The sequence below is a fragment of the Macaca thibetana genome, chromosome 4 (genome assembly GCF_024542745.1).
Source record: "Macaca thibetana thibetana isolate TM-01 chromosome 4, ASM2454274v1, whole genome shotgun sequence".
Lineage (NCBI taxonomy): Eukaryota > Metazoa > Chordata > Mammalia > Primates > Cercopithecidae > Macaca > Macaca thibetana.
Genome location: NC_065581.1, coordinates 42,422,163 through 42,449,724, shown reverse-complemented (window position 1 = coordinate 42,449,724; position 27,562 = coordinate 42,422,163). Strand labels below are relative to the sequence as shown.

At 52.4% G+C, this 27,562-nt stretch overlaps 2 protein-coding genes and 1 long non-coding RNA gene across 9 annotated transcripts in view; 1 reads left to right on the top strand and 2 right to left on the bottom strand.

Annotated features, from left to right (window-relative positions):
* Positions 1-3,484, bottom strand: part of FOXP4 (forkhead box P4) — a 54,401-nt gene extending 50,917 nt beyond the window's left edge. For 3 of the 5 annotated variants that reach the window (XM_050789456.1, XM_050789454.1, XM_050789455.1), the window contains exon 1: positions 3,051-3,153. The gene's annotated coding sequence lies outside the window, so the exon portion shown is untranslated. Of the gene's footprint in view, positions 1-3,050 lie in introns of all 5 variants that reach the window. The other 2 variants (XM_050789457.1, XM_050789452.1) reach the window with 2 other exon arrangements.
* Positions 1-27,562, bottom strand: part of TOMM6 (translocase of outer mitochondrial membrane 6) — a 657,333-nt gene that overhangs the window by 235,517 nt on the left and 394,254 nt on the right. The window contains exon 1 of one of the 3 annotated variants that reach the window (XM_050789519.1): positions 21,726-21,729. The exons of the other annotated variants lie outside the window; for them this stretch is intronic. The gene's annotated coding sequence lies outside the window, so the exon portion shown is untranslated. Of the gene's footprint in view, positions 1-21,725; positions 21,730-27,562 lie in introns of those variants that run through there. 3 annotated transcript variants of the gene reach the window in all.
* LOC126953823 (uncharacterized) lies at positions 1,274-26,337 on the top strand. Its single transcript, XR_007725368.1, has 2 exons — positions 1,274-1,544; positions 26,007-26,337. It is a non-coding gene; the product is annotated as an uncharacterized LOC126953823 (long non-coding RNA).

Sequence of the window (27,562 nt, the reverse complement as noted above, 5' to 3'; positions counted from 1 at the left end):
AGAAGTAAAGACATTGTGCCTGCTTAGGATGGGACTGGGGGGCTTGCACTGTGGCTAGAGAGACACAAAACCGCCAAGGCAGTGGAGTAGGAAGGGTTAAGATGCAGGGAGGGCTTCCTGGGGAGACGACCCTTCCCTCCCCTTGCACCTCACACCTCTCCTCTGAAACAGACACCCTGTTCCCATCCTTCTCTCCCCGATGTGACATCTTACCTGTCTCTCCTACCCCAACAATCTGAGATCCAGAGAGCAGACTCCAGCCTTCACTGCTTGGGTACCCCAGTACTCAGCCTGGGACCTGCCCAGGCAGAGTAGGGGCTCAGCAAACATTTGGGGGAATTACTGAATCAAAAGCAAGACTTCCTCTCCCAGTCCCTCTACTTCCCTCCCACCAAGGAAGAGGTATGTTTGGGGTAGGGGCCCGGCAGGATATGCACATTCCTGGCAAGAAGCGACCTACCTGCCTACAGCCAGAAACGAAGGTTTTGGCTCTAAAGGCAGAGGAAGGGGGCTGGGGGTGTCCAGGTGTGAGGAGGGTCCCTACACGGAAAGGGACAGGAGCAGGTCCCTTTGTAAGTGGTACCCGTTGCAAGTGCTCTGGCCCTGGCGTTCTCCAGCACTGGGGGGTCAGGTCTTTCTCTCCCCAGGGCTCAGGGTTCCCCAACTCTGTAACTCCTGGGAAACCTGCCCAGGACAGGGAGAAGCACAGAAAACCCCACCCAGGCGCCCAGCCCTTAGTGCCAGGAGAGGTTACCACGGTCTCCCAAACTTAGTAGCAAGGCTGGAGCCAGGATAAAGTGGGTCCTGAGGGTCCCCCAGGAGAGATTCAGCACTCACCCTGGCCCTGGGTGTGGAGGCTGGGAGGGGGCAACCACAAAGCCACCTCTTCCCCTTGCCACTTTGCCCCACTGACTAGAGTGTGAGTGACTCCCCCAACTCAGTTTTCGGAGAGTCTGAGATTGAAAGCGCACCATGGGAGCCAACAATTGTCCAGGTACCAAGAGCAGAGCCTCAGTATCCTCCCTCCAGCCACCAGGTAACAGAGCCCCAAAACCCTGAGGCAAAAGTTTCTCAAGTTGAAAAAAAAAAAAAAAAAAAAAAAAAGGCCTTCAGACTTCCCTACAGCGGTTTTCCGCGGGGGCGGGCAGAGGTTTTCTGAGGCCGTGGCTCCCCTTCAGGCGGCTGGGTCCACTGGGCCCGGCCTTCGGCCCCTGCACCTACCGGCTGGTTCACGGGGGGGCGGAGGGGAGCTCAAAATGCCCGGTGCCCGCAGGGCATGGCGGCCAGAGGGGCCGTTCAGCCCTGGTTATCTGAGGAAAGTGAGCTTCTGGGTTCGGCGGTGGGACCGGCACAGACCTTTCCGCAGCTACAGGCCATACGACAATCCCGCTGCTCTTTCTTTCTGCAGGCACTCGGGTCAGTCCTACCAACTGCCCCTCAAGTTGTGTGTGCTGCCCTAACCCTCAATCCCAGACCCGACACAGTGCGTGCTGGGACGAATCTAGGCTGCTCTGCAAAACCGGGGTGAAGATGCTGAAGTTCAGGTAAAAACCCGCATTGGCCAAAATGCTCCCGGGCTTTCTCAGGAGCCACCCGAATGGCAACTTCAGACTCGGGTTTGCTTCTCCGGACTCCCCACCCGCTATCCCCGGCTCCAGGCGCCGCCGTCAACCTGCGGGGAGACTAGGCGTTGGGGTGCTAGACACGCGGTGATCTCCGGACGCCCGAAACGCCAGGCGCCGAGTGAGCGAGGAAACCAGCCGGGAGGGGGCTGGCCAGGGAAGCTGGGGAGCAAAGGGAAGAGCGGGGCGCGCTCTGGGCTCAGGGTTCCCATATCCTTTCCCCTTAACCTAGGATCGGGGTGGGACACAGGTGTGTTCACGAGGTTGCCCCAATTGGGGGACAGAGGGAATCCGCCGCTGTCTGGGCCTGTGCCTCAAAATCCGCATCCCGCGAAATTACGCGGTCCTTTACGCGGGCAGTAGGGACCCCAGGTCGCATTCTAGCGCCACTGGCTCGGCTCTAATGCAGCCCAAGGAAGTTTGTTTGGCGTGGATGGGGAGCCCGAGGCTGAAGCGCCGCCGGCCAGAGAGGTGCTGAGGTTGTCCAGGGGAGATACCTGACTCCTCAGTTGGGAGGGGAGGTCCTATTCGGTCACTCCGGGCTCCTTCCCTGGTGGCCTCCGGGCCCCCCGCGGTTACCCTCTTCTCCCCCTACGTGGTGAAGCGGGAGCTCTTTCTCTCCACAGCGGGTGAGTAGAGGTGTCAGCCAGATCGTTTCCCCACCCTCCACCTCCGGCGCACAAATCACAGGGGCCATTTCCAGACGCTCTCAAGTCCCCAAGAAGTTTTCCGCTCTATCCCCGAGCTGACTGAGCGATGGGAAAGGGGCTGACCGGCCCTGGCACTTCCGAGGTGCGACCTCAGCAAGACAAGTCCCCTCTTCACCACAGACGACGCGGCGGGTAGGACCGCGATTCCCCGCTCTCTTGCCCCCACATTCATCTGCCTCCGGCGCGTCCTGGGGAGTCCAGTACCGACTAGAGTTGGGGGGAGCCACGTCCCTTCCCAGCTCAGGAAAGTCTGGGCAGGGAAGTATTCTTTGTCTGACTCGGGGCAGGGAGGGGGTCGCGCCCCCGTACACCCCATTCCCAGCGGCACGGCAGGGAGGGGGCGGGGCCCAGATTCTTGGGGAAGGGCGGGCCTCGGTGGCCTCTCCGGCCGCCCCCCTCCCCGCCCCGGCCTCCGGCTGCCCCCATTCCCGTCGCGCCGCAGCCCCCACCTGTTCCTGAGGCAGCTCCGGCCCGCGGGGGCCCGGGCCAGGGGCAGAATGTCGCGGCTGCGTGGGGTCAGTGCGCCACGGCCGGCCCTGGCTGGAACAAAGTGCGCCGGCCAGGGCCCGGCTGCTCCCGGCCCCCGGCGCGTCTCGGGCGGGCAGTTTGCAAACACAAAGTGAGCCAGCGAGCGGGCGAGAGAGTGCGCGAGCAAGGGAGTTGGTCTGGTAGCCTGCCCAGCCCCCACCCGCGTCCCTGGGCCCGGCCCGACACCTACCTGTCCCGCCCGGCCGCTCCGTGCGGGCTCCGGCCCGTCAGCCCGCGCGGGGCATGGGGCTCGCTCCGGTCGCAGCCCGGGCCCGCCGCCGCCCGCCGGGGCTGCCCCTCCGCGCCGCCCCGCGCCGCGCAGCTCCCGGGCGTCCTCCCAGCGCGCCGCGCCGACCGCTGCGCGCCTCAACCCCGCCGGGGCATCGCACTTTGTGGGCTGCTTGGCTCGCTCCGGCTCCGCTCCTCCTTCCCAGTCCTTCCGCGACGCTCGTCAGCTCGCTCCGGCTCCCGGGCTCCCGGACCCCGGCGTCCCCGCCCCCGGCCCGGCCCTGGTTCCGGCCCGGGCTCCTCCCCGCCGCGCCGCCGCCGCCTGCGCCGCGCCCTCTTCGCGGGCTGGGGGCTCCGTCCCGGCCGCCGGCCGCACTGTCCGGTCCGCAGGGGCGGTGGGCTCCGGACTCCGAGGGGCTGCGACTGAGCCTGGGCTGCGAGTGGCTGCGAGCGGGCGGCGCGCGGGCGGGGCGGGATGGGGCGGGGGAGGAGGAGGGTGGAGAGGGAAGGAGGGAGCGCGCGGAGCGCGAGGGAGGAGGGAGCGAGAGAGCAAGCGGCGGAGGGAGGGAAAACCAACTTCTAGTGCTACCATAATTCGCCTAAAGCAGGTGCAGGAACTTTCACCCCGCCTGGCAGCCCGCTGAGAGCTAGAGAAGACCACGTGCACCAAACTTTAGGGGAGGAAAAATGGGAACGTGGGGAGAAGACGTGGGGCGGCAGATCTGAAAAAGATGGTAGGTGGAGGGACCCCAGGGATTCACCCTGGCGTCGGACTCATCCTATGGCGCGCTTGCAAACCCCGGCCATCCCCTGGAGTCTGGAGGTACGGCCAAGTCCTGCTCCCACACGGTTCACTGGTTCCCGGCGGGCTGCGCTCGGCGCGGGGAGTGGCCGGGGGCCCAGAGACTGAGCCAGCGTCAGGCTCGGGCCCTGCCTGGCCTCCCTCCTGCTCCCCACTGCGTGGGGGCTGAGGGTGGGCTTTCTGAGCCGAGGGTAGGGGGTGGGGAGGCCCTTTCAGGGCTTTGTGAACGGTCACCCCCAGGCGCGCACTGCCTCCCTCTGCGGAAAGGGAATTTCCCGTATAGTGCTCTGCGAACCAGTGAAGAAGGGGCCCAAGGCCAGAGCCATGCGGGCAAAGTGAAGTGCAAAGTTGAGGACAAATTAGATTGTAAACAAAACTCCGCGTCTCTGAACATCGCTTTTGCCCAGGGGGACTGGAGGGGTTGTGGTGGTGGTGGCGATGGTGTGTTTGGCTTGGGAGGGGGAGGTCTGGGTAAGGAAATGCCCACGGCCCAAGGGGCAGGGCTGTGTTGGTAGCAGACGCACCACTCAGAGTCCCATGGAAATCTGAATACCCGTCCCACCTCCCCGCCCCACACGCGCCGGCAACATCTCCCATCTGTCTGCGTGTGTTGGGGGTGGGGAGAAGTGAAGGAGGCCTCAGGAGTCCTCATGAAGTACCCCAACCCAGCTCAGTGATACCAGGTCCCCATGACCAAGGGAGGATCCTGCTGTGGGATCAGGGCAGGAAGACAATGGCTCTTGAAGCCTCCCCTGGTCCTAAATCCTCAGGCAGGTGGACAAGGGGCAGGCATAGTATGTGAGCCCCTGTGGAGTGGGAGCTGGAAGCCTGAGGGGTGGGGGCGGAGCTGCAAGGATTGATGCTTAGTTGCCTGGGGGGAGGGGATTTCTTGGCCCTTCCAGTGGGCCTTGAAAGGAAAGGGGATGTCAGAGAGGAGGCACCCTCTTGGGTTGTTTTTCATCACTTCTGTCCCTTTTCTGTAATGTTATTGACACCTGCACGGGTCCACATTTTATGTATTTGCCCTGTTGGGCAAGTGTGACAGGCATACTTAGGTCTTGCTGGAGCATTTTAGATTTCTAGGTGTGAAATTGTGCAGGGAAGACTCTAAGTGCCATTTATGTGGATATCTCGGTGTCATTTCCAGTGTGGCAACTGAGATAACCATAGCCATAAGAATAAAATAAAAGCTAACATCTGAGTCGTACCACTCACCAGCCATTTAATCTTCACAGTAACCCCAGGAGGGAGATATTTCTATTATCTCCATTTTATAGAAGAGGAAACTGAGGCACAAAGAGATCAAGTCACTTGCCTGGGCTTACACAGCTGCTGGTCAGTGATGAGCCAGATTCCAACTAGAGCCACTTCAATGAGAACAAGAAAGAAGCTCATGGTGGTCTCTGAAGTGGCACTGCTTGCTTGTGGGTTAGCTGAGGGGAAGGATATTCTGGGAGAAAGAAAGCCCTTGGTAGTACTATCTGATTTACCTTCTGTCGAGGGCCAGCTCTGGTGGAAGTCATGGTGTGTGGACAGCCCCAGGCCAAGCCTGGAGTGGCAGGTCCTTGTGTCAGACCAGCTGGGCCAGTGACTATGTCGTCAGTTCTCCTTCCCATCCTTCTTGCAGCAAAGGCTGAGGGTGGGGTGAGAACTAGGGGCTTTGGAGACAAAAGAGAGAATTTCTGTAGGGGGCCATGGAATAAGGTGACCTCTGAGGGACTTCTCCAGCCCTTTTCTGGCTGGTTCACTGAATGCTTTTCCCGTCCCCTTCCTGCAGCAGCCCTTGTACCTCACACATGGGCTCACTTGCCCAGAGGGATTGCCCTGGGAAATCCTTCACTTTCAGTTCAGTTTACCCCTCATCTCCAGGCCAGTTCAGTTCCCAGCTCCCTGTGAGCTACTGTGGGGGCTCAAGGCATCAAAAGACTCTGTCTTGTCGTCACCTAAAAGGCATTTTAGGGAGGAAGATAAAGCCTCCCCAAAGAAAGATACAGAACAAATGCCCCGAATCAAAGAAGCCAGTCCAAAGCCCTTCTTCCTGGTGCAAGAGCTTCGTTAAGAAGGTTGAAAAGAGTAGCCCTTGGCTCCAAAGTGGGAGTGACTGGGAGCAGGCAGGAGGGTCCCCTTTCTGTCCTTGTTCCTTCACAGGACTCAGGGCAGGTGCAGGTGCTTTGGCGGTGGCAGGAACCAAGGCTCATGGCTTGACCCCTCCATGGGGGCCATAGTTAAGAGCACAGGGGCTAGAGTCAGGCAGCCTTGGGTTGAACTTCAGCCTCTGTCACTTAACCAGTGTGTGACCGAGGCAAGTTACATGATGTTTGAATCTCAGTTTCCTCACTCATCAATTGGGAGGTTAGGAGGCCTCCTTGGGTGGTTGGGAGGGAGGATGGGCAAAACGTCTAGCCTGGTAATGTGTTCCTCACATGCTTTCCATAATTACTTATTTTCCCTTTGATGAGCTCCAGGATGAGAATGTTGACCTCACAAAGCTGCAAATCATGAGTTGCCACTTATTAAATGCTTGCCAGGCAGTCGAATAACGTGCTATTCAGCTTATCACCCCAGTAATGGTGACTTTTCTCCAGGTGAAGCTGAGAGAGGTCAAATGACTTGCTCAGGTCACAGAGCTAGGAAGTGGTGTGGCAAGGACTTGCTCCCAGGTCTCCTGCTCTGAAGCAGATGCCGTTTCCCAAGGTCAGCTGCCATCCTATTGTGGAGGTGAAGTGGGCTGATAGATGAGCTTGTTCCTAGCAGCAGGCCTGATACTCAGGAGTAGTTTGGGGTGGTAGTGGTGTGTACATCTAGAAACATTTGCTTCATTCCCAGGGTCCCAACAAACCTAAGCCCAGATATTTTATATTTATTTTATTATTATTATTGAGACAGAGTCTCACTCTGTCGCCCAGGCTGGAGTGCAATGGTGTGATCTAAGCTCACTGCAACCTCCGCCTTCCGAGTTGAAGCAATTCTCCTGCCTCAGCCTCCCGAGTAGCTGGGACAACAAGCACATGCCACCATGCCCTGCTAATTTTTGTAATTTTAGTAGAGATGAGGTTTTGCCATATTAGCCAGGCTGATCTCGAACTCCTGACCTCAAGTGATCTGCCTGCCTTGGCCTCCCAAAGTACTAGAATTACAGGTGTGAGCCACTACACCTGGCCAAAAACTATTTTTTAGTTATTGAGAAATAAAACTTCATCAGCATAGGCTAGGAGCGGGGGCTTACGCCTGTAATCCCAGCACTTTGGGAGGCTGAGGCAGGTGGGTGGATCACCTGAGGTTGGGAATTCGAGACTAGCCTGACTAACATGGAAAAACCATCTCTACTAAAAATACAGAATTAGCCGGGCGTGGTGGCACATGCCTGTAATCCCAGCTACTCGGGAGGCTGAGGCAGGAGAATCACTGGAACCTGGGAGGCGGAAGTTGCAGTGAGCTGAGATGGCACCATTGCACTCCAGCTTGGGCAACAAGAGTGAAACTCCATCTCAAAAAAACAAGACAAAACAAAAAACAAAAATAAAACCCATTTTATCAGCATAATGCAGTAACTCCACTCCACTCCGCTCCTAAGTATATGCCAATAAAAATGCATATGTACATATGTTCACCAAAAGGCATACACCAGAATGCTATGCCATCTATTCGCATGTGCTCACTATTCACAATAGCCGTCAACAGTGGAATAGGTGACTAAACCATGGTCTTCTCATCCGTGGGCTAGTACTTGGCAATGAGAATGAGCAAACCATTGCCACATACAACAACATGGAGGAATCTCACAAATATAATGTTGAGCATAAAAGCCAGATGCAAAAGAAAACACAGTTTGATTCCATTGATATGAAATTCAAAACCCAATCCAATGAATTTATGGCATTAAAACTCAGGAGCATGGCTATTTTAGGTGGAGGTGTGACAGAGGGGCACAAGGGGATTTCTGGGGGTCTTTTTGAATTTGGGAGTTGGTTACATACATGTGTTCACTTTGTAAACATTAATTGAGCTATATATTTTATGCTTAAAAATGCAACATGTAAAAATCATTGCTAATATAGGCCTTTTCCATGACTCTTCTCTTTCCCATTCTCCATCCTTCCCTTGTGGTTTCCTGAAGCTGGCCTTCCCAAGTAAGTTTTCTACTTTTACTGCTTTGGTATTGCTTGGGTATCTCAAAATTTTCTTTTGTTTTAGTTATTTATTTTGATTCATTTTTGTGGCATAGTCAAATATCAAGCAATTAAAATTTTAAATGAAAGGTAGCCTGCTCCTTGTTTTTACTTGTGTGTTGCTGAACTTCATGCTGCTGAGATGAATGTCTACATGTTCGTTGCATGTGTTGTGTGTGTCTCTAGGTCACTTACTTAAGAGGCCACTGGAGAGGATTCTACCATATCAGCGTGCCCCGTCTTGTTTTGTTACCCAGCCTCCCACTGATGGGACAGTTCGATTGTAGTGGGTGTTTGGGTATTATGGTCTCATTGCTATGGTAGGCTTCCTTCTGTGACCTCCCTTCCCACTGTACCTCTCCTTCCCTGCTGTGGTTCCTCTACTCCGGAATCTTTTGCCTTTCCCATCTCTCCCCTGTTCGTCCATTCCCTGCTTCCCAATCTTTCCGACTGGGAAAGACCTAGAATCTCTGCTGATTGGAGGTGAGGGAGGAATAGGAGAGGGACAGCCTTTTCCTTTTCCACAAAGGCTCCTCTTCCCCAAGATCAATGATGATTTAAAGAGAGAAATATTTCATTAGGGGTTGACATCTTAATGAACTGTGCCAGGAACCTTCAAGGCACTCTCTAGGCTTCCTCGGTTTTAAGCGGGGCTCCTACCTGTGGGGGAGGCTTATCAGTTTACCATATTGCCCCAAGTAGATGACCATGGTAGTGTGGGTAGCTGTGCCGGGGGCTGTGGAGGAGAGGGCCCCCAGGACTGGGGTGAGGCTGGCTTGTCCTTCTAGGTGCCAGGCTGACCAGGCGCCTGGGCCCTTGGAGATGTTTGCAGTTCCTTTTGGGACTTTTAGGGAGTCAGAGACTCAGGCCTTGTCCAAAGGGTGGTGGGCATGGGACTTTGGGCTGATTTGTCGAAAATCAGTCATTAAAGATCAGGAAATAGGCAGGGCGCGGTGGCTCAAGCCTGTAATCCCAGCACTTTGGGAGGCCGAGACAGGCGGATCACGAGGTCAGGAGATCGAGACCATCCTGGCTAACATGGTGAAACCCCGTCTTTACTAAAAATTACAAAAAACTAGCCGAGAGAGGTGGTGGGCACCTGTAGTCCCAGCTACTCGGGAGGCTGAGGCAGGAGAATGGCATAAACCCGGGAGGCAGAGCTTGCAGTGAGCTGAGATCCGGCCACTGCACTCCAGCCTGGGCGACAGAGCAAGACTCCGTCTCAAAAAAAAAAAAAAAAAAAAAAAAAAAAAATCAGGAAATAAACGATAACTTGACAAACAGTGAGCGATTTTCCACTAATTGGAACACAGCATCTTTAGGTCAAATGAGATCCCTACATGGAAGGATTTCTGTGCAGGAAGAGAGCAGAACATACTGGGAGGGGCCAAGAGAGCAGACCCAGTGCCTTATCCCTCTCTCATGCACCCCACCCATGGGGGTGGGGATGGGGTGGAGGATGCATGAGGGTAGCAGAAGCCCCAGGAGTGGGCACAGAGGAAAGAATTCCTTTTCCCTTCATTCAGTTCTTCATCTTTTTGGAGACGGGGCCTCCACTCTGTTGCCCAGGCTGGAGTGCAGTGGTGCAATCACAGCTCACTGTGATCAACCTCCTGGGCTCAAGTGATCCTCCCACCTCAGCCTTCCGATTAACTGTGACCACAGGTGTGAGCTACCACACCCAGGTACAGAAGGGGTCTCTCTGTTGCGCAGGTTTGTCTCAAACTCCTGGACTCAAATAATTCTCCCGCCTCAGCCTCCCAAAGTGCTGGGATTGCAGGTGCAAGCCACCTCGTCCGGCTCTTCCTTATCTTTTAGGAGCTATCCCACATCTTCCATCCACTTGAAGACTTTTGGATTTAAGTCTCAATTCTGTCACTTTTCTAGCCCAAAATCCTGAAGCAAGGGGCTTGGCCTCAGTTTATTCAACTGCAAGATGGGAAGAAAGATGACAGTCTGGCAGAGAGGTGGTGAGGACGCATATGGCTCATGTAGGATTCTTCTCAGTTTAGGTGTTGGATAGACTATAGCTACTGTTACTCTTTCTTGATTACCCCAGCCCACTTCTGCCTCTTTCCAGGTGCTCTTTAGCACTCCTGTGTCATTGATGTTACAATGTGTTGTTAGCTAACTTATTGAATACGCTCCCAGTAACTTTTAACAAACCCTATTGTTTGTTAACTGTTTAGCCATTTTATGCCTCATTTCTCCAACTAGATAATAAACTCCTTAGTTTAGGGACCTACAGTTTCAGTCATTTGGGGATTTCTCATTGTACCCAGCTTAATTTCTTTTGCAAGGTAGCTGCACAGTACTTGCATATTGATTTGATTATGATTTGATACTTTAGAGCAAAGTTTAAAAAACAAAAATAGCCTAACACTTTAGGGCAAGTTGGTGTCCTGCAGTTATCAGCTGCATGTTGTAGGACATATGTAATAACTGTGTCTTCATTGATTGCAAGGAAAGAGCTGGCTGGGGTCAAGGGGGGAACTTAGGTAGAAAATGGGACAAGGAAGACTCTCACTTCCTCAGAGCCATCCCCTTTTCTCAGAGGGCTGTGCTCCCCATTCTTCTTATCTCTCCTCTGGCTCCCTTTCTGCTTGTTGACTTAGGATGCCTTCAGAACTCTGTTCTTAGCAGAGGATGCATTCCTTCCCCATGGAACCTGGAAGACCTGGGGCTTGGGGTCTCAGCTGCTGGCCCTGGAGGGTGAGGTGGGATATGAAGGAGGAGAGTTAAAGCCCAGGTAGGCTCACATTGAAAATAGCTGCCGTCTGTTGAGCATCAACTGTTCACCAGGCAATTTTAACGTGTATCTCTGATTCCCACAACAGTCCTATTTTTTTTTTAAGAGAAAGCAGTGCTCCAAATATCAAAGGCAATGAATGTAGAGTAGAAATAAGGGAAGGTAAGAGAGTCTTTATACATCCCTTATTGTGTGTGGCATCTGGCTGGGTCCATGGAGTGGGGCTCACACACTTCCTGATCCTTGTAATTCTATGCGAGGCCTGGGCCCCAGGCCCTACCTCCTTCCTGGTTCTCCTGTACCCCCTCTGCTTTCTGGTCTTCACCATGTCCCCTAGGGTCTCCTCCAGTACCCTCTCCTCTTAACCCATGGCTCTCCAGCCCCCAGGACCTCTCTCAATGTTGTTAGGCAGCAGGAAGTCCCTGGAGCCAGGCAGCTGAAGGCAAACTGAAGCTGGGTCTTGCTTAAAGAAGAACCACCCATGCATCAGGCACTGTGCTAAGCGCGTTCCACACATGACCTCATTTCACCTCCCAACAGTCCTCTAAGATGATGCAACAGATACTTGTTGGTGCCCTGTCTGGTGCACTGTGACTTTTCACCCCTAAGGCTTCCAATCACTAATGCCTGCCTTTCCTAGCCTAAGGGTTTCCTTTGGGCATTAGAGCCCACTTTTCCACTCTGTGGGAGGCCAGAAGTGCCAGGGAACTAGCACTTCCTGGAGGAGCCCTCTACCCATAACTGATGGGAATTGGTATATAAATACCCCTACTCCCTCACTTCACTTGTGGAATAACTCCGAGTCATGTGTGCTATGCATACTTCCAGGGTTTCTTCTGTGGGACCGAGCCCATCCTGTAGCTGGTAACATATACTTTGTTGCCTCCTTTCCTTGTCTTACTTCCCCACTTTTCTACTGGTATTTCCTTCACCTCCTAAATCAACCATTTGCAATGGAATAGTGTCTCAGGGGCTGCTTCTGTGGGAACCCAGCCTAAATCAGGTTGATACTATTATTATCTTCATTCTATAAATGACAAGACTAAAGCTCAGAAAGGTTGAAATTCATACACAGTTCCACAATTATGTAAGTACAGCACCTGCCTTCATACCCTGGCTTGTTACACACCAGAGTGATCACCTCATTGCTCTAGTATATGGCTTCTTGAGGGCCCTTTACCTCTCAAGAAGTCTGGTTCAAGGCAATTCCCCTTGGCCTCCTGCCTTGAGAGGTAGGAGGTGGGGAGCAGGGTGGGTCAGGAGTACACTGGGAGTATTTCCAGCCCACCTAGCCCCCGTTTCCCTGTGGGACACTGGTCAGCAGTCATGGCCAGTCTTTGGATTGCAGGCAGAAAGAAGCAGAGAACACTTACAGGGCTGGAGATATGATGAATAGAAAGAAGTGAAAGCCACCTGGAGTGCTGGAAAAGAAGAGGACTGAATCAGGGGTACAAGGAGAGGGCGGGCTTGGGGCTGAGGAATCTTTCTGAGCATTTGCAGTACACAGCAGCTCCTGCAAAAACCGAAGGAATGAGGTGAGAGATAGGAAAGGATTTATTTTTTCTGTTTTATTTTAGAGTCAGGATCTCACTTTGACACCCAGGCTGGAGTGCAGTGACGTGACCATAGCTCACTGCAGCCTCGAATTCCTGGGCTCAAGAGATCCTCCTGCCTTAGCCTCTGAGTAACTGGGACTACAAAAGGATTTCTTGATGTTGGAGTTTGCTCAGCCAGGGAATGTGGAAAGTCCCCTGCTGAGAACCTTCGGACCAGACAAGAAATCGGCCTGCCTCTTTTATGAGAGTGGAGGTGGGCCCCTTGGGGCAGGACAGACCTGATCCCTCCAGTGACAAAAGTTACCTGGTGAGAACACCTTCATGTTTTCTATTTGTTTGGTTTTCATGACACCTCTGTCTTAGTTTAGGTTCTCCCTGAAGCAGACTCTGACAGTGATTCAAGCATAAGTGGTTTATTTGGGAGGTGGTCCCAGAAATACCAGTGGGGGAGCAGGGCAGGGAGAATGAGGGAAGGCAGCCAATAAAGGGAGTGTTATCCCACTGTCAGCAAGAGGAGTGCAGTCCCACTGGGGACTTGCGCATGCGTGACGCACACCGGACACAAGCCAACCCACGGGCGCAGGCCCTAGGGTACTCATCCATCAACCTCCCTTCATCATGGGCTGTGGCCTCTTTCTAGGCGCATTCACTCTCCAGCACTTCCGGCCTGCTCTGGGTTGGAGCCAAGGGTGTTTCCACGGCCAGGAAAAAACCCTCAGGCAAAGAGCAGGTGTTGGCAGTAAGCAGGCTTTTACCTTTAGAGGCGAACACTGAGAGAGATGGGCAGGGCGCCAGTGCCTGCCACACTCTGCCCTACTGTTCTCCTGCTTAACTTTTCCTTTTCATGAGTCTCTGTGGGCTCATCTCATCTCCCACTGTCCTGTCTGAAGCACTGGGCGTTGCCCCACTGCTCTCCTCATCACCTGTGCTCTTGGACAAGCCCATCTACTCTCATGGTTTTATCTACCACCCGTGAGATGGTGGCTCCCACCACTATCCCTTGTGGAACCTGGATCCCATGCCCATGTCTGTGGGCCTCCAGGGATGGCACAGTCAACATGTCCCCAGCCCAAGCCATCTTCTGTATCCGTAACATGCTCCACCTCTGCATTTTCTCCACATTGGTGGCAGCATAATCTACCCAGTCACTCTAGAAACTAGAATCATCCCTTGGTTCTCCTTATCCCTTCCTCTTCATATCCAGTCACCAAGTCCTGTGGCTTCCAAGGCATTTCTCAGAGTCATTCCCTCCTCTTTACCTCCACTCCCCCTACTATTGGTCAGGGCAGGACCCTCATCATCTCCCATCTGGAGTATTCCAATAGCTTCCTAGCTGGCCTCCCCACTTCCAGCCTTGTCCTCTTCTGGAGCCTCCCTTCAGTGTATCCTCCACAGTGGTGAAAAAGTTCTATCTAACATGCCAGCCCAGGCTGGTGTGGTAGCTCATGCCTGTAATCTCAGCACATTGGGAGGCTGAGGCAGATGGATTGCTTGAACCCCATCTTTAATAAAAATTAAATAAATAAAATTCCAGCCTGAACTTGTCATGCCCTGCTTAAGACGCATTCAAAATTCATGCACCTTGGCTGGGTGCACAGGGTAGAAGGTATCCTTTCTTGAACCTCTGGTTCTATCCCTGGCCACTCCCAGCTCTGCCACCCGGGACTTGTGGCATGTTCTGTGCTCTTCCATGTAGCTGGGCTTCATCTCAGACTGTGTCCTCTGCTTGGAATATCTTTTCTCCCATATGTTTTCACTGCTAAGACCCAGCTCAGATGGCACCTCTTCTTGGAAGTCTCCCCTGAATGCCCCAGGCTGGATTAGACACTCTTCTTTTGTGCTCTTGTATCAGTGCAAACATCAGAAAATCCACTTCAAATGGGCTTAAATAACAATGAAAATTGACTGGCTTTTGCACCGGAAAGTCAAGGGAGCAGGACTCACTGCAGATGATGTGTGATCCAGGGACTTAAAACGATGCCCTTGGGTTTTCCCATTGCTTCACTCTGCCTTTTTCTGGGTGGGCTTTATTCTTAGAGTCCTTGGAGGGAGTCCCATCATCTTCAGACTCACATCCAGCCCAATTCAGTCCAGTGAATTGTTCAAGCCAACACTTAGCTTATTTGGACTTGACTAAGGATTGACTTGCCCTTCTCCAAACCCATCAAAATGGCCAAGGGCTTACAGTGTTCTACTTCAGGAGTTGACAGATGATGGCCAAATCCTGCTTACCACTTGTTTCTGGAAATAAACTTGTGTTGGAGCACAGCCACACTCATTTGCTTATGTATCATCTGTGGCTGTTTTTATGTGACAGGGGCGGAGTTGGGCAGTGGAGGCAAAGACCAGCAAACTTTTGCTGTATTTTAAGCTCTGCAGGCTATGAGGCAAAATTGAGAATATTATGCAGGGATTTGCGTAACAAGAGAGAAAACAAATTTCCACAAAATTTTTATTGATGAAATTACAAAGACAATAATAATTGAGTACTTTTTTTTGTAATACAGGTCTAATAAGAAGAAGAATGAAATTTGGGGAATGGAGATAACATTTTGCTTGGTTGGGGTTCAAAGTTAATGCTCCCTATTATCAAATCAACCACTAATGTTCATCTGTGAAAACCACTTAGCTAACATACCATACAAAACCAGGCAGAATTTGGTCTGTGAGCCACAGTTTGCAGACTCCTGAATTAAATCAAAGCATTACAGAGCTAAGGGAAGAGACAGTGGGAAGCTGATACTGGAGATGATACTGACCCTATAGGTCTGTGGGAGGCATCTTATAAGGCGTTTCTTTATAAGGCAAGTTCACGTCCATTGAGCCCCTTAATCCTGACAAGAATTCTATGAGGGTAGGCAGGGCAAGGGTGGTTGTACACTCTTCAGAGAGGAAACTGAGGCTCAGAGAGAAGTGGCTTGTCTGAAGTTTCATTGCAAAGCCTCTCTGGGACACCTTTGAGTATGCTAAGACGTGGGCCTTGGAACATGTGCTTTGTTGAGTAATTGAACAATTATGGTGTCTCCTGGTTGGAAGACAGTGGCTAAGCCAGCAGAGGGACAGGCTGGTCTGAACATGGCCTGGGAGGCTAAGTTTCCAGCTGGTTCTGTGACATCCAGTGGTCTCCAGGAATGGGGCTGATCAGCATGGTGTCTAGGAACCCAGTGTAGCTTCAAGACTCTCTGAGCATAGGCCTGTCTCCCTATGCAGGACTGGGGATACCAGCATAGCAGCTAGAAAGAAATCAGGGCTGGGCGTGGTGGCTCATATCTGTAATCCCAGCACTTTGGGAGGCCAAGGCAGGAGGGTTGAGACCAGCCTGGGCAACATAATGAGACCCCTTCTCTCTCTCTTTTTTTTAGATGGAGTGTCACTCTGTCGCGCAGGCTGGAGTGCAATGGCGTGATGATGGCTCACTGCAACCTCCGCCTCCCGGGCTCAAGCGATTCTCCTGTCTCAGCCTTCCAACTAGCTGGGATTACAGGCACCCACCATCATGCCTGGCTAATTTTCGTATTTTTGTAGAGACAGGTGTTTTGTAGAGATAGGTGTTTCATGTTGGTCAGGCTGGTCTTGAACTTCTGACGTCAGGTGATCCTCCTGCTTCAGCTTCCCAAAGTGCTGGGATTACAGGTATGAGCCACCGTGCCTGGCCATGAGACCCCTTCTCTACAAAAAATACAAAAATTAGCCAGGCGTGATGGCATGTGCTTGTAGTCCCTCAGGAGGCTGAGGGAGGAAAATCGCTTGAGCTCAGGAGGGGAAGGTTGTCGTGAACCAAGATCTCACCATATCATTTCAGCCTGGGCAACAGAGCAAGACTCTGTCTCAAAAAACAAACAAACAAAAAATAGAAATCAGACTTCAGGCAATAATGCCCAGCTCCACAAACAAAGATTTTGACCCTGTACCTCACTGGCTGCAGCCTTCAATTCCTGGCCTCCTCTGGGTCCCTGAGGAGCAAGCCTGCATCCTGTGTCCTGTGGGCAGGCTGTGGGTAGCCCTCCTTCAGGCTTACCTGGCCTCAGGTAGGGCTGCCCAAGGTCAGGGAGGGTGGGTAGAGGCAATCAGATGTGAAGGACAGATGCTGAGTTCCTTTCCAGGATGATGATTTGTAGGTACTGAGCATGTGTGTTCTGGCACATACAAATACACATGCAGACACTTCACACATTCCCTGTCTCACACGTTTTCACACTCCCGTAGTCACCTCCATCTTCACTACCACCATCTCATACTCACATAAATGCACACTCTCATGGTTTCTCACCTTTTTTTTTTTTGAGATGGAGTCTGGCTCTGTCACCCAGGCTGGAGTACAGCAGCATGATCTCAGCTCACTGCAACCTCTGCCTCCCTGCTTCTGGCGATTCTCCTGCCTCAGCCTCCCAAGTAGCTGGGATTAAAACCATGCACCACCATACCCAGCTAATTTTTGTATTTTTAGTGGAGACGGGGTTTACACTATGTTGGCCAGGCTGGTCTAGAATTCCTGACCTCAGGTGATCCGCCCACCTTGGCCTCCCAAAGTGCTAGGATTACAGGTGTGAGCCACCGTGCCCAGCCGGTTTCTCACATTTTTTCATGCACTCTCAAGCTCGCACAACATATTCATATGCACAACACGTTCATACATACCTCTATGAGTTTCCTGGGACTGCCACAACAAAGTATCACACACTGGGTAGCTTAAAACAACGGGAATTTATTGTATCACAGTTTTGGAGACTAGAAGTCCAAAGGCAAGGTTCTTTCTGAGACTTGTGGGGAACGGCCTTTCCTTGCTTTTGCTGGCTTCTGGTAGCCCCAGGTATTCTTTGGTTTGGAGGTGCATCACTTCAGCCTCTGCCTCCATGTTTCTGTGTGTTCACATGGACATCTTATATGGACACTAGTCATATTGCATGAGGGCCACTCTATTCCAGTAGGGACTCATCCTAACTGATTACATCTGCAGTGATACTGGTTCCAAATAAAATCATATTCAGAGGTGCTGGGGTTAGGACTTCAATATATCTTTTTTGAGGAGAAGCACAATTCAACCCAAAACACCACCTACAGCCATAAAATCTCACATGCACAGGCCATACTGCCATAGTGACACAGATATAAACACACATTCCCGTAGTCACACAAATCACACACTCCCATATACACTTTCAGGATCAGACACTCCCATGGTCCCCCCACACGCACACATACACATGCATACACACGCATGGCGAGGTCATCACACACCCACTCCTTTAGGTTCCCAGTCTTACAGCCCTACACACCCCCTACAGTCACACCCCTTCACACGCCCTCCTACCCCCGCCTCACTCCCAGAGGCCACCCTGCGGAGGTCACGCTCAGAGACCTGGCACATTTGCAGTCTCGCACTTGGCTCATACATCTCACATCCTCTCCCACCCACACAGTCTCTCCCCTCTGACTCCTCCGCCCAGCTCACCAGTTCCCCCACCAACCCTCATGGTGAGGAGGCAGCAGACTGGCTCTGTCCCACCCCAGGGGGGCACCAGGTGGCTCCCCCCTTGTCCTCTGGAATCTGGTGTCCCACAAGCCTTCTGCCTTTTCAGGCTCCCACGCTTCCCTCTCAGGGGCAGACAGACAGACACATCCACACACTCACGCTCACACACACACACGCGCCCCTCCGGCAGCCCCACAGCAGCAGTCTGTTCCTCATTATGGGCCAATGCGCCTGTTTACTCACCCAGCTGGAGATGGTTAGAGAGTGATAAATAATGAAAGAGAAAACAGGCTTTTCCCCTCTGTGGCTTCTATTTATGTAACATGTGTCACTGTGCATTCACAGACTTTGTTTCGGAGCTGGTTGCAGGAAATAGTTTATTTTTTCCGGACGGTGGCTTAAGGGGTGGGGAGGTGGGGGCAGGGTTTGGGTTTCTGGTCTCACGCCCATAGGAGTTTCGGGATCTGGCTCCCACAGTCCTCTTCCCCTGGTGCCTCCTCTCCTCACCTCCCCTGACGCCCCTGGGGTGGACATCATGGCTAGAGGCTGCCTCAGAACGGGGTTCTCCCACTCTACCTATTTGGAATGGGCTGGGGTGGTTGGGGGCCCCTCCCAGCTGCCTCTGAAACCTCCCAAACAGATGGGCTTGTTTTAAGAGCCAGAGAGCTTGAGGCTGGGACTCCCAGAGAGGAGGCAGTTGGACAGGGGCTTCCTAGGTAGCCTGCACCTGTTGTTGGGGGAGGATGCAAAATGATTAATTCTATAAAAGAAGAAAAAAAAGATCCATACCTCGTGTTCACTTAGCACTTTCATCCCCGTGGTCTCTCTCAGGCCTCACAACTTTTAATGGCCGCTTCCCAGATGAGAGGACTGGAGGAGGGCTTGCCATGGTCTGTGCAACTGGCTGATGAGGAGCCAGAACTTCACACTCAGGCCTCTGAGTCCAGAAGAGCCTCACACACCCCGCTGCCTCCTCCTCCCAAGGGTGCCTCCCTTGGTAAAGCTCTGGTCACCCTCACTCATTCTAAGGTGGATGGGAGTAGTTATAAGGGTGTGGGGGTTGGAATTTGGGGAAAGGTGAGTCATCAGGGGTCTGAGAAGTGTCCCCTTCCCCACCCTTTCCTAAACACTAAGGTGAGCCTTTGTGTGACACCTTTGGGTGACAAACCAGGGAAGGAAGAAGCAGCAGAAGGCTGCCCTGCTCCCCAACCGCCAGTGCAGGGAGGCTCTTGGGAAGTTGGAAGGACACCTGCCCCGACCTGAGCCTGTCTGTTTGAATGCCAGGGCAGGGAGACAATGTCTTTGTTTGACATGGAGTCCTGGTTGTACCCCAGGTCACCTGCTGGGGGGACCCAAAGGTTCCGACCTTTGAGGAATATAGCATCCACTATGGAAAATGGGCCTGGAAGCCCCCAACTCCTGCAGACTGTAGGGGATGAATATATATAGGTGCCATGGGACTAAGGTGCAGGGCAGAATCCTGCCCAGTGACCTAAGGGTTCTTGCAGGGAGCATCCCACAGGAATCTCCTGGCTGGGGGGTGAAGCAGCCACCTTCCCAAGACGAGGACTTTAAACATGGTCTGACAACAAGAGCACATATGGGCATATGGGCAAAGGGCAAAAGAGAAAAAGTGCTAAGGTGGCGGTTTTCAAATTTAGTGGGTGACAGATTCACAAGGGAGATTATTAAATGCAGATCCCCAGGCTCCTTTCCCGGCGTTGATTCAGCAGGTCAGGGGGGCCAGGAATCAGCATGGTTAGCAAGTTCCTGAGAGTTCTCAGACTGGTGGTTTCCCAAAGACTGGGAGACAACAGTGCCCTATGTGGGCCCTGGAGGCAACCCCCCTGCCCCAACACACAAAGATGAGATGCAAGCATCATGGTTAGGTCAGGAGGGAATTTGACTTCCCCCAAAGAGTGAGAATGATTTGGTTAGAGAATGATAAAATTCATTTGGTCCGAAGGAAGGGAGGGAGAAAGAGAAGAAGGAAAATATAATTTACCAATACCTATATGTGCCAAGCTGTTACGTGACACTTTTCGTTTTGCTTTGTGTTTTTGTTTTTTAGAGACAGGGTCTTGCTATGTGGCCCAGGCTGGAGTGTAGTGGCACAATCAATTCATAGCACACTGCAGCCTCGAATTCCTGGGCTCAAGTGATTCTCCTGCCTCAGCCTTCCGAGTAGCTGGGACTACAGGTGCATGCCACCATGCCTGGTTGTTACATGACATTTTTACCTGGCTGCTTTGACTTTTTGACATTCATATCCATTTTTGGAACCTAAAACGCTGTCAACATTCTATTTCTTATTACCAAGTAATGCTCGTACAGACATACCCGCCACAGCCCGAGTCAAAACTTTGTGTCAGCTGGGATGTTGTGCACACCTTGGAGCATTTACCACATGCCAGGCATTGTTTTCAGTGCTTTGCACATACTGCTTTGTTTTTTACTGCACCGCAACACCGACAGGCAATACTATTCCCATTTTACTGATGGGGAGAGCAAGGGTCAGAGAGGTTTAGTGACTTGCCTAAGGCCACCCAGCTACCTCAACCCTGGCAACAGGAAGAGCTGGTGCTTCTGTTTTTTTACTGATCCAGGGAGAGGCCTGATTGGGGAGGTAGAGGGACTGAATCCAGATCCTGCTTTATAGCCCCCTCTCCAGGACTCCCTCCCTCCCACTCTGGAATGGAGAGGTGGATGGAGAGGCACCCTCTCTGCCACTCACTCAACCCCTCTGCCTTTGGGACCCTACCAACTCTCACAAAGCCCACCCAGCTTGCACCCTGAGCTCTCTCCCAAGAAGCTGAGCCCCTGAGGTCTCAGGCACTCCCTTCCAATTCAGTCCCTGGAGCACTTATGACTCTGAGGGAGTCCCCAGAGAGGGAGCTGAAAGAGGTAGGGGAGCTTAAGGAGCACCTTTCCTGGGCTTCCAGGAGCCTCTTATATCCCTATCCCCTTGGCAGAATGGGTGTGTCACAACTGGAGGGTGGGGGTATATCGGGAGGGCAGAACTGACCAGACCTACGTCCCAGATGTTTGTTCAGGCTGCGGGCTGAGCCTGATCTCAGATGTAGGGACTCACAGCAGCTTCATGGGGGTCCTGCCCAGACCCCCACATGGACATTCACTTGCTCACTTGCACACACCCGTGCCCTCCTGCGACTCCCCTCCACACAAAGTTCCGCTTATGAAAACCCAGACAAAGCTCCAGACTCTAATGTCCCTGCGGACAGTGACATGAATGGTAAAAATCATCCTCAACCCCAGGTGCTCTGCACACGCTGACTCTAAACTTCACATTGATCCTGCAAGCACGCTTTTCCTAATCACCTCCCCCTTCCCACCACACATCTTATAGATGAGAAAAATGGGCTTCAGAAAAGCCAAGTGACCCGTCTGAGGCCACACAGCGACCCCACAGCAGATCGGGCACGGGGGTCCGTCTGTTGTGGAGCTTACCCGCATCCCTCTCACCAGGCTGCTCTTCCCGTCTGGCTCCCAGGACCCAGCAGGTGTTCAGCACGTCCACTGATGAATGTGTATGTCTGTGTTTTCTTTCACACACACTCAGTGCAGGCTCCAGCTGCCCCTCTCTCCAAACCCACTCTGAGCTGTGATCTCCCTGCAGGCTCAGAAACTTGCAAACCCTTCAGCTTCCTCCACAGCCAGAACTATCACCAGCCTGAATTCCCTGGGCTCCAGTCTCAGTTTCCCCTAAGTTTCTCAGGCCTGCACACCTAAGCAAGTCCTTCCCTGCTTTGAGCAGACCCACAGCAATGGCTGGGCTCCTGCTCCAGGCCTGACCCCCACTGTGGAAGCCTCTGGGGTCCAGCCACCTCCATTCTCCTCTCTTCCTCTGAAACATCAGGACTGGCACTGCCCCCACTCAGCCCCCTCTCCCTGCAGCCCCCTGGGAGCCCAGGCTTTGCTTGAGGGCAGTGAGTGAAGCCGGCTGTAACAGAGAAACCTCAGGCTCCTCTTTAGAAGTCCCCGGAGGAGGCAGATCTGAGGAAAGGCTGCCGAGAAGGCGCCTGCAGCAATGTCAGCTTGAGAACAACCCGGCTGACAGGATGCTGAGCGGGGATTAAGGTCGGGATCAGGGAAGCCGGGGAAATGAAGGCAAGTTCCCTGCTCCCCTCGCTGCCACCGCTGCTGCCTCGGCTGGGTTTGTCTTCTTGTTTGTTCTGGCTCTGGGAAAGTGGGCGGGGAGGGAAGTGGGCAGGGGTGAGGTGGGGAGGTGGAGGGAAGGACAGGGGAGAGGTGGAGAAGGGCAGGTAGGGGGGTGGAGGGAGGTGGAGGGAAGGACAGGGGAGAGGTGGAGGGAAGGACAGGGGAGAGGTGGAGAAGGGCGGGTAGAGGGGTGGAGGGAGGTGGAGGGAAGAGAAAGTCAGGCCTCCTCTGGGTCTTGGGCTCAGCCAGGGACAGGGTAGAGGCGCAGATGGCCCTTACGTGGGACCCTTCCCCTACACCTGTCCCTATAGCCGGTCTACCAGCCAGTGGAGCAGCCAGTTGCCCCCGACCCCCTACCCCGGAACCCTCCCTCATGTCCTGAGTGTGGATGGCAGGGCCAGTGAGAACAGAATTGACCTTACCCTGAGAGGCTCCCAGGTCAATGAAGCAGATGCAGTCTACCTCCAGAGAGGAGGTGAGCCTGTTTCCGCCTGTCTACACATGCAAGATCCTCTGTTCTGGGGAAAGACCATTGCCGCAACCTGCCTTATCATTGACACGTCACAAGAGTCTAGCCAAATGGGCTACTGATTTCCAGGTCATCCAGTGCACCACAGTTCCAGTGAAACCTCAAATCCTTGCATTGCCATTGGTGTGGTAGTGAAGAACGTGGCTTCTGGTTTCAGATGGCATGGGGTCACCTTTTGGCTCTGCCACTGATTTGCTATGTCACATTGGGCAAGCTGGCTAACTTTCAATGCCTCAGTGGGATAAAACCATAGCACCTCCTTATAAACTTGTCAGGAAGATAGAGGGAGTGGACACATGCGAAGTGCTTGGCTTAGGGCCTGCCATGGAGGACAGAGGACATATGCCATAGGGTAGCTTTATTTGTTATTGGGGCAGAGTACAGGAATAAGTGTGGCAATTTGAAGTGACTTGCCTGAAAGCTTCCTGGGGGAAGGGGTGTGGAAATCTGATTTTGGAGGCTGAGACTGGGCAGGGGTAGAGAAGTGAATTGGGGGTATGGAACAGAGCTCCCGTTTGCCAGGTGAGTGAGTTAAGGATGTGTCTGGTGAGAGGCAGAGAGGATGCATTTGTTACGAGACCCCCTTCCCCCTCCCAGCCAGGCTTTCTCCAAAGTTCCTGCTTTAACTAGGGGTAACTCTTCCAGCCCTGCCACGGGCAGGCCAGGGGTGCCAAGACCATGAAAAGATGCAGATTTTCATGGTGACCTTCCCAGAATGGGGTTTATTCCAGAAACCCTAGCCATTCAGGGCGACTCCACTTGTACCTGGGGTTTCTGGACCTGGCAAGGGAAGAAACAGGCACAGAGAGTACAAACCTGGAGGCAGATGGTCCCTGGGGTTGGGTTCCAGCTCTGCAACTGATCATCTATGGGCCTTGGAGCCAGTCAGTTAGCCTCTCTGGACCTTAGCTGCCAGGTCTGTGAAATGAGATAGTAATATGTACCTTAAGAGTTGTAATGATGAGTAGTTACTCCATAAATATCCACTGTTGATATTCAACTTAGCAAAGAGTTGCTGAGGTCCAGCCAGCAACTGGGGCCCTAATGAATGAGGGACCCTTTCCTAGCCCTCGAGTAGCTGGTGGCCTGCATGTGAGTCCAAATATGATGCTGAAGGCAGTGGTGCTACCTTAAAGGTCCACCTGGGAAACAAAGAGAAGGAGATCCTGGCATCCATGTCCCAGGCTGCAGGGCCTGCTCCCCTGGCCCACCCTGCAGCCCTGCTTGGGTGTCCTCAGCCTATCACCCTATCTCTGGACACCATGGCCAGCAGGCTGGGGATGGGGAGAGTGTTGCGGGGGGAGGGGAATGAGAGCCTAGGACAGGGTTCTGGGGTTCTGGTAATTGGGGAAAAGCTCTGCTGGGTCTGATTTCTGGGGGAAAGCCTTGGGCAAGGGGGCCCAGTCCCTGCAGAAGTGTGTGAGGAGCACCTTATTGGGGATTTTATCTCTAGGGGCCTGGTTCTGGAATTCTAAAGACACCTTTTCTTTTCTTTTTGTTCTGTTAATCAAAGTTATGTATATTTATTGTTTAAAAAAATGGAAAATACAGGCCGGCATGGTGGCTCATGCCTGTAATCCCGGCACTTTGGGAGGCTGAGGCGGGTGGATCATGAGGTCAGGAGTTCAAAACTAGCCTGGCAAGATAGTGAAACCCCGTCTCTGCTAAAGCTATAAAAATTAGCCAGGCGCGGTGGCAGGTGCCTGTAATCCCAGCTACTCGGGAGGCTGAGCAGGAGAATTGCTGGAACCTGGGCGGCAGAGAGGTTGCAGTGAGCTGAGATCCGGCCACTGCACTCCAGCCTGGGTGACAGAGTGAGACTCCATCTCAAAAAAAAAAAAAAAAAAAGGAAAATGCAGAAAAGCATAAAAAAGGAAATAAAGATCAGCCATAATCTTCCCACCCAGAGATAACCATGGTACGACTTTAGTGTATCTCCTAGTTTTTTTTAAGCTGACTCTTATACACACATTTACACATACTCACATGGACACACACATTCACGCACATATTCACAAATATACACTCACATGCAATCACACATTTACATACACATATATGTAACTTTATTACATGTTTAATGTACACGTCTTTAAAAGTTTAGAAACAAGATTGTGGAATCATAAAATACATCACCATTTTGTCAACTAATGTTTTTGTTAAATAAAATATTGAGAACTTTTTCCCCCAGGTTATTACATATTCTTCTCCAACATAATTTAAAATGACTGTATAGTGCTCTTTGGGTATAAGGCATATCATTTTATTAGTCATCACCTATTGGTCATCCATCCATTTCTAGATTTTTGCTGTTGTAAATAACACTGAGATGAACATCCTTGCAGAGAAATCTTTGAGGGGGTCGCTAACTTTCCAATTGTCTGTTCATGTCTGTCTACTCCCAGGTTCGATTTTGAGCCTTTCTAGGCAGGATCTATGTCTGATTTGTCTTTGTGACCCCAAAGTCTAGCTTGGCTGCTGGTTCACTGAAGGCATCCAATAATGGTTGAATTGAGTTGCTTTTCTAGAGCACGTGCCCTGGGCTGAGGAATTGGGAAGGTGGGCTGATGAGGAAAGAGCCCACCTTCCCTGCTAGAACACTCAGGGGTCCCCAGTGCCTCTATGCTGGGCCTGCTAACTTCTCCTAGGAAAACACCTTCCCAAGCAGAGCCACTGGCCATCCCAGAGGCTCACTGAATGGCCCTCCTGTATCTCTTATCTTCCCAGGCAAACTGAACCTTGCCCTGACCCTCCCCCTTCATACTCCCCCCATCTCTGACTCTTTTGAGTTCTTTTGTTGTGTCTTCAAGCTAAAGGCCTAGCAGACAGAGCCCTCTCACCTGCCCATGTCTGCCGGAGCAATGTTGCGGCAGCTCCCAGCTCCCCATGCAGTGGCCCCGTCCCTGGCCCCCACTTCTGACAGCACAGCCCACTTGGCTCCTGAGAAGTGCCCACGTGGCACACCTCACCCCTGCCCCTGCTCTGCCTGCCACCTCTCATGGCACCAAAGGAGCCTTTGTCTCTCCTCATGGGGACTCTCAGCAGATGCTGACATTCTGACTGAAACAGATTTGTACAATCATGGAATCTGAAGTGGAGACCCAGGTCCCAGTGTTTCAGTGGGTCTTTAAAAAAGAGAGAAAGAGAGAGAGATGGAGAGAGAGAGAGAGAGAAAGTGAGCAAGAGCACGAGAGGTAAGAGGCAAAAGCTGAGAGGTAAAACTTACAAACTTAATTTCCCCTCACCAGCATCCACACTCCCAACCTCCTGGAATTTCCCCTCTTCTTTTTGATTTTTAATCTCTTCTTTTCCTCTCTTTTCTCTCCCTCTTCCCCTTTCACTCCTTTCCTTCTCTTCTTTCTCTGTCTCTCTCTCAGCTCTGACACGAACATCACCCCCCCACCCTCCTGTCCTCCTCTCCCCTTCTTTTTTAAGTTTTTTTTTTTCTTTTAACTTTCAAGGTCATTCCGGACTCCTGACGCCGCCAGTCCCGCGGTGAGACGTGAGCACCATTGGCGTCCGTGGCCTCTGTTTCCGTGGCAACCCAGTAACCATTAATTTTCAATTAAAGGAGACAAAAAGCTCGATGACAGCTCCAGGTCTGCTGAAGATGTCAAGAATCTGTATTAATATACAGCAAGAGAGCATAATTGTGTGTCCATCTTCCAGAGCAGCGAAAAATGGAGGGATAATTACCAGCTCGAAAGCCACTCTGTAATTTAGTTCTTACTGTCACCACAGCCCTACACATTAGCATAAATTAAAAGCAGAGTTTATTGTTATCAAAGTGCATTGATATCGCCAGACCTGCTTTCTTCCTTTTAACTGTTTGTTGTGGGTGAGTGACTCCCCAACTCTTGCCAGGGTCTCCCCGGAGTGGGAAGAGTGGAAGTGTGGCTGCTAGACCTGAAGGGTCTAGCTGCCAGCCTCCCTCAGGGCAGGTGGGGACAAGGGTCAGGGTGTTGCCCCTCTGATGGGGCCTGGGGATGATTTGGGGGATGGAGGAGGCTTGGATATTTATTCACCTTTCACATGTAAGCGCTTTGTTTTACCTATGAGCACTCCAGCCCTTGCAGAGGGGGCTGCTGCCCCATCGCGGGTCCCCCTTTAGTGCCTAGTACAGTGCAGGGCAGGTGACGAGTGCTCTAAGGCAACCTGTTAAACAAAGGAATGAGTGCATGTGTAGGGGTATCCCCCATGGGGTGAATGTCAGTAGCGAGACCTTGCATTCCCTGTTCAGGGTGTGGCTAGCTCAGGTGAAGATGTTCCTGTCTGTGGCCCAGTTCCTGCTTGGCCACCCAGGACCCCAGCTCCTCAGAGGGGTCCCTCTGGACCCCACACCCCTAATCTTGCCGCTTGGCCTCCCACCTCCATGGCCTGGGTCCTGCCGCGGCCACCGCCTTCATACTCACCTCTGAGTGGTTGGAGCACCTCGAAGTGTCTCGCTGCCAGAGTGCCAGTGACAGCCACAGAAATCATGAATTTCCGTGAATGGGGGATGCGGAGTTTTCTTGTATTCTATCCAGAGAGAGCTGTCCTTCAGAGGGGAATTTAGTGTAATTACCCTTAAGGGAGCGATCCTTACACAGTCAGTCACAACACTGACCTCCTGGCTGAGATTTGACAGCAAAATTGCAGGCTGTGTACTCAACAGAAGGGGCATCCTCCTTTTTTGGGGGTTGAGGGGGGAGGCGGGAAGGAAGGAGGAGGAGGGAAAGGAGACTCAGAGGCTTTGAAAAGAAAAGTGCTGGCTTACAGCTGCCAGGCGAGCGGGTTCTCCTTGGCAAGGCATCTACAGGGCAAGGAGAAGGTGTCCAGAGATCCCCTGGCACTTCACTTGGCTCATGAAAAGGGGCCAAATTAGGCACTCCGGCCCTTCAGATCTTTGAGCTCTGGTTTGTGATCTTAGCTAAAGTTAATCTTATTGTAAGAAGGATTTGGAAGGTACTAGGCACTATTTGATAAACTTCTCAGGCATGTTTTCCCAAACATATCTGTCCCTTGCTCCCTCCCCAGT